Source organism: Brassica napus, chromosome C2, assembly GCF_020379485.1.
Source record: "Brassica napus cultivar Da-Ae chromosome C2, Da-Ae, whole genome shotgun sequence".
In the NCBI taxonomy this organism is placed as follows: Eukaryota; Viridiplantae; Streptophyta; class Magnoliopsida; order Brassicales; family Brassicaceae; genus Brassica; species Brassica napus.
Genome location: NC_063445.1, coordinates 5,335,866 through 5,342,389, shown reverse-complemented (window position 1 = coordinate 5,342,389; position 6,524 = coordinate 5,335,866). Strand labels below are relative to the sequence as shown.

The following is a 6,524-nucleotide window of genomic DNA, read 5'->3' as shown; positions in this document are numbered from 1 at the left end:
TGTTCTCTTCCTCCTTGAGGTTTAATTCATGCTGTAGTGAATAGATTGTGGGGAAGAAGTTGCAGAATAGGATGTCGAAAGCTTAGCGAGTCATCTTATATATTTCACATTCCCCATGATTCAACTCGGGAATGGGTAGTTCAGAGAGGTGTATGGCATGTTGATGACTGTTTGCTATTTGTTTCCCCTTGGAAATCAGTGAACTCATTCAAAGTCCCTGAAGTATCAACTATTCCGGTTTGGGTAAATTTAAAAAATGTTCCAGATTCTTGCTACTCAAGATTAGGTCTCAGTCATGTAGCATCAGGACTTGGTGAGCCTATGCAAACGCACAGACCTGCCTTGATCCGACTACTTTGGGGGAAGCAAAACTGTTGGTGGAAGTAGAACTTGACAAGCCCTTCCCTAAGCAAATTTCTTTAGATGATAAACAAGGTAATATATTCTTGGTAGATGTGGAGTACACATGGATTCCGAGTACTTGTGGCAGATGTGGACACTTGGGACATAAAGAAAAAAGATGTCTTCTCCCAGCTGTCCAAGCGAATGTTGAAACAGGTCCAATGCATGAGGTTCTGTCTAATGAAGCAAGAGGTGTTGAAGTAGATACGGAAAAGTTCATGTTGAAACAGTTTCAATGCATGAGGTGTCTAATGAAGTAAGAGGTGTTGAAACGGATAAAGAACCAGCTCAGTTTAGTGCTGTATCAGATCAAGTGGTGGTACAAGTTGAAAACTCAGAAACGAGTTTAGTGCTATCTTCTACTGATCAGATTGTAGAACACATTAATGACTTAGAGATTGAAGAATTGCAATCACAAAAGAGTGTTGAGCTGAAGGCTCTTTCAATGCCAGCAAACTTGCCCATCCATTCTAAGGTAACAATAGCCATTGGCTCCAATTCTCAGTCCACTTCACCACCATTAGCAGGTATCATTTCTGCTCCAGCTGAACCTACTATTATGGAAGAAATTTCATCACCTATTATGGTCTCTAAAACCAATCTGGAAGTAGGAGACAATTCATTGGCCTTTGCACCCACACATGACAGCCTCTCTCACTATCATACTGAGCAACCGAATGTGCAAGATGATGAAGATGGGTTAATAAGTGATGCTATGGCAAATCTCAACACGTCAAGAGGTGAAAGGCCAATAAAACCACTTCAAAAGTATCAAGATGTGGATTAGAACACGATACGAGGAAAAGGTAAACGAGGTTGCCGAGGCCGAGGATACCATACTCCCTAGTGTTTCTTTTATCATTTTCTTGTTTCACTAAGCTTATGTCCTATAAGTTTTTCTGTTCTAAGTTCATGCTTAGCTGAATACGAGGATTGTCTCATCTTGCTTTCTAAAACTTTATGGTTTCAAAGTTATACCTTGTATGTTTTTATGTCTTTAATTTGAATGTTTTTTTTTCAAAAAAATAAAATAATACATGATAAAATAGTATGTAAGTTTCACCGTTATATGGTCTATCAAATATATAAGACGTGAAGAACATGCCATTAAAAACTCTTTAACTTTTTCTTAAATATATTAAAACTCTAAAACTTGCTTAGGTGATTCACTATTAAATTTTTTTTTGTCGGCCTTTGATTCACTATTAATTTAATTCAACTGGGATTGACAATTGACATTCTTCGTTTATAGCTGACATAATATTAGTAGGTTTATGTGGGGAAGGTCGTAAGTGGGGATGGCTCTTATAATTTGCTTGCTCTACTCTAGTTGACTTCCTAGTTAACCACATCACATATCTTTATTAAACCACTTTTAAGCTAATGTAAATAATTCATACACAAATGACAAGTGCAGTTTCAAAGGGGAAAACATCATTCATGACTCCATCTCATGTATTGTGTAATTGTATCATGTCATAACTACTGTCCATATAATTACCCACAATTCTAAATATCAATATCCTAATTCTCCTTTGTATTTTTATTACTCTTCTCCAAATTAGTATGATATTGGATAATATTTTTTGAATTTCTATTTGATAAAATGATACCAAGATAAAATAAAATAATTAAAAGTAGATGTGAGACATATTTTGTTTGTGTGCGTGAATGTATGTCACAACTAACAAGTATTTTATAGAGGCCTAGACGGTAGAGTGTCTTCTTCCATCCATCCCTGTATAACGTCTGGCATGAATATAAAAGACAGACACCACAAAGAATCTAAAGAACCAACAAAATCCAAAGAACAAAATAAGAACAAAACTCAAGTTACTTAGATTCGTCTTAGACACATATGAATCAAGGAGATCACATTATAAATAATGGAGAAGGCTCAGTGTGTTGCTTCTCTGAGACAACCACTACGTCCTCAAATCCAGTCTACAATAATCCCATGACGGCCGCCACAAAATCATCGGAAGACGAGGACGACATATCGCTCTCTCTTCTACCATGCAAAACAAAGTCCATCAGATCAAATCTCTGGTCAGTTTTTTCATGATATCAACTAATAACAATAACCAATCCACGGAGTCAACGTCGTATTTGGCCGTGGCTAACATCGAAAGTTTGGTTCAAGATATTATCACGGCCGCTAATTCAATGATGTTCACTTGCCAACAACTCCATATCTCATCTAATAACAACAGTAATTTCGATAACGATAAAATTGTTACGGATTTTTCCCCACGCGAAATCGACAGGCATAATGATTTCACGAGAGAGTCGTCAGCCAACTTTCTCGGTGTTCAAGAAAGAGGGCGTAGTTCGTTTCTCGACCAGACTACGCAGAATCTTGACTGGTACGGCACCCAAACCATAAACCCTAAAAAAGAAGATCATCGTTATAAATCAAGATCCGGTGACTATGAGCTAGTGGAGCTAGGCGTAGCGGATCTACTAGCGAAATACACGCACTACTGCCAGATTTGCGGAAAAGGGTTTAAGCGAGATGCGAATCTAAGGATGCACATGAGAGCGCACGGAGACGAGTACAAGACACGTGAAGCCTTGATCAGTCCAACGAGCCATGATAAGAAAGTCGAATGCTCGTCGACTAGACATTACTACTCGTGCCCACATCATGGGTGTAGATGGAACCAGAGGCACGAGAAATTTCAGCCGTTGAAATCTGTGATTTGCGCCAAGAATCATTACAAGAGAAGTCATTGTCCGAAAATGTATATGTGCAGGAGATGTAACGTGAAGCATTTCTCGGTTCTGTCTGATCTTAGGACACACGAGAAGCATTGTGGGGATGTCAAGTGGGTTTGTTCTTGTGGGACTACGTTCTCTAGGAAAGACAAGCTTATGAGCCATGTTTCTTTATTCTTGGGCCACTCACCGGTCCATTGCCCGCCGCAGCAGCAGCGTCCGATTATCACAATATAAAGATTTCTAAGACGTATTATCAAATGACTTGTGTATTAACATTAACTAGTTCTCGATCAGTGCAACCGCGTGTATTTTTGTTTTCATTTATTTTTATATAAATATTTTGTTTTCAATTCTAAATTAGTATATATTATAAAATATATGTGTCTATCAATTTTTAAAACATAATAAGTTTACGGTATATTTTTTCATTGAATAGATTGTTTCAAATTTTCACATGTATTTGTATCTTCTTCTATATATATATTTTCGGATTATTATTTCATTATTAAAATCGTAACTATATATATAAAGATTAGTAAAATATTATTGTATTGTCATATTCAAAGATATTGTAACATTTCATAAATTTAGAAAGTTTTAAGAAAATTAAACTTTTCGCTTTATAGATTTATGTTATCGAGTAAATAATTAAACATGTAGTTTTTGTTTAATTTTTAAAATAAACTATATAGTTTAAAATTTGTTTTCATTGGTTTAAGGTAGTAAAGATTAATCATTGTTAGATAATATGATTTTTGTTATTAATTTTTTTTTTAATTATTTTAAAAATTAACATCGACAAATATTTAAATATTTAACATATGGAGATATAGTATTACAACAATAAATTATATCTACTTAATTTATAATATCTGTAAATCTAATGGATCATCTATTGTTTAAATCCAATTATTGATAACCTAATAAAAATTTCTGGTAGCCCCAAAATTTAAATGATAAGATTAGAGATTAAATATAACATGACTTTTTAAAAATAAGTCAACTAGATCCATTTTTTAAAAAATCACACATAAATCAATGTTATGACTTCTATTTTAATATATAAGATGTTAGCAAAAAAATTGATTATGATACTGCATAATGGATATGTTAAAAAAGTTGACGTAGTTTTTCATTATACTTATACATGCTTCTGCTAAGTTATGGGTAATAGTTTCGGTTGATTCATGCAACTTTCTGATTTCTGAATAATAGTTACAATATTGAGAAAAGAACGTTACAATTAATCTAACTTCAAACTAGCATTTTGGCGTCTTAAAGTATATTTACTTATATGGTGGCAGTGATAAAGATTGTATCTCCATCCATAATATATAACAATTTAAGAAAGAAATAATTATCTTCTCTATGCACATAGGCAGCAATTTTTGATTTTACTCTCATGAACCAAAAAAAGAAGAGAAAATTTTAATATTCGAAAATACATTTTCAACGGTTCATTCATCTAATATTACATGGTACACTAGAGACTAACCTACTCGACAATGAATTAAATATCTATCTTCTATATATATAAAAAAATGTTGGCATCTCTCCTGTGAAAACACCTCAGCGCCACATCATTAAGTCGAGTGTTTTGGTCTCCACACATGTCCGTCAACTCCAAAGTGTTGCGTTTCAATTAATAGGATAAATTTAATTTGGGCTTGCTAAAAAACTAAGAAGTTTGATTTAGAATGGACCATACAACAAGACTATTATTTTTAAAATTGGTCTGTACGAAAAGCATTATTTGACTTAGGTTATGACATGTTTCTTCTTCCTCCCGCTGAGAAAAAACTGCGGCGTTACTGTTCTCTGTTAGATTTATTAAATACAATTAATGTTTTCATTAATATCACCGACTCACTCATCCAAAACGTCTCATTCCATACATCTCCTATCTCAAATTGTTGTGGATTTACACCTATAAATAATTGAGTTCACAATTAATGTTAATTTAACCTCCGAGTTAATACATACGGTACTAAAAACATTCCAAAAAAGTTCAAAATCGTCTATCTATCATACCACCACTAAAAATTCACTATTAATTTTACAGGGCCACATTAACCCAAACAACAACATTTTAAAGACAAAATATAAGGATCAGTTCACGGACTCAAGCTTCCTACTTTAAAAAGGCCAAACACTAAAATTGAGATATAACAAATAAATTATTTAGATGTTAATATATAATAAATCACTGACATTAACTAAATGTGATTTTTTTAAATACTTTAATAAAAAAAATTCAACTGAAAATGATATAATAACTCAATTATGGTAATATCATAAAAGCAAAAAGTCAAACAAAAATTATTTACAAATTAACTAACCAATAACTTAAATTAATAAAATAGTATATCTCATACGCAACTTTTGCAAATGTGAACCTAAAACACAAATTACAAAATTATATAAAAAATAATAACATAGAACACAAGTAAAGTATATCCCGCCCGTATGACGCGCCGACTCTAAAGTAAAAGAAGTATGATAAAACAATTGATATAAAACTATGTTTTAGATGGACTGGATCAGAAATGAGATTCCAAAATGATCCTCACATTGAAAACTCAGGTTTACAGTTTGTGTAGCCATTTGGCTTGACACTTGGACGATCTGCGATCAAATAAGACAAGGAAAAACATCATTCCACAAGACGAGAAAAGCTTTTAAACAGTAGAAAAACGAAGAGCGGGGGTTCTTACGCCATGTAGAAGGGGAAAGCTAAGCCTGCAGAGGCGAAAACAACCAGACCAGTGGCTACAATGACGTTACGCGACGGTGCCATTGCAAACTAGCCTTTAGCAAATAGACTCTAGTGAGAAACCAAAAAAAAAAATGGAATCAGTCCCAGAGCAGGTGAGAAGATACATAGACATATCAAATAATAAAAAAAAATGAATGTAACTCAAAGGTTTTATATAAATTCAAAACATGAACCAGAATTAGATATTTCCCAACATTGGAACGATTAAAGATTACGTCTTTGAATAAATATTATAATGATTACACCTTTACAATACATATAGATCCAAACTTTAACGATGAATTCATCCAATACAAACTCAAATTACTCATTTTGTGATGCGCAGAGAACATCCGTATGATTTCAACTAATCAATTCCATTACACTCTTTTGCTATAACATAGTGCAAGACTAAAATCACGAGCACAACAATGATAAAAAAAGAAGAACAAAATATCTAACTTGGGATGGGATGTGGAGGCGGCCGAGTCGACTCAGTGAAACATCTTGGTGTTCGGGAATGGGTTGCGTGCACCGAGTCGCGGAGGTCTATAAAACTCGGCGATTTGCACGTGACAGCTCTATAATTTGTTATTGGGCTTACTTGGGCCTATTCCAGTAACTTATCCAATTTTTGTTTGTATCG

General features: G+C 33.8%; 1 pseudogene; it reads left to right on the top strand.

Annotated features, from left to right (window-relative positions):
• The first annotated feature begins 2,060 nt into the window (after positions 1–2,060).
• LOC106385229 lies at positions 2,061–3,571 on the top strand (annotated as a pseudogene).
• The last annotated feature ends 2,953 nt before the right edge of the window (positions 3,572–6,524 follow it).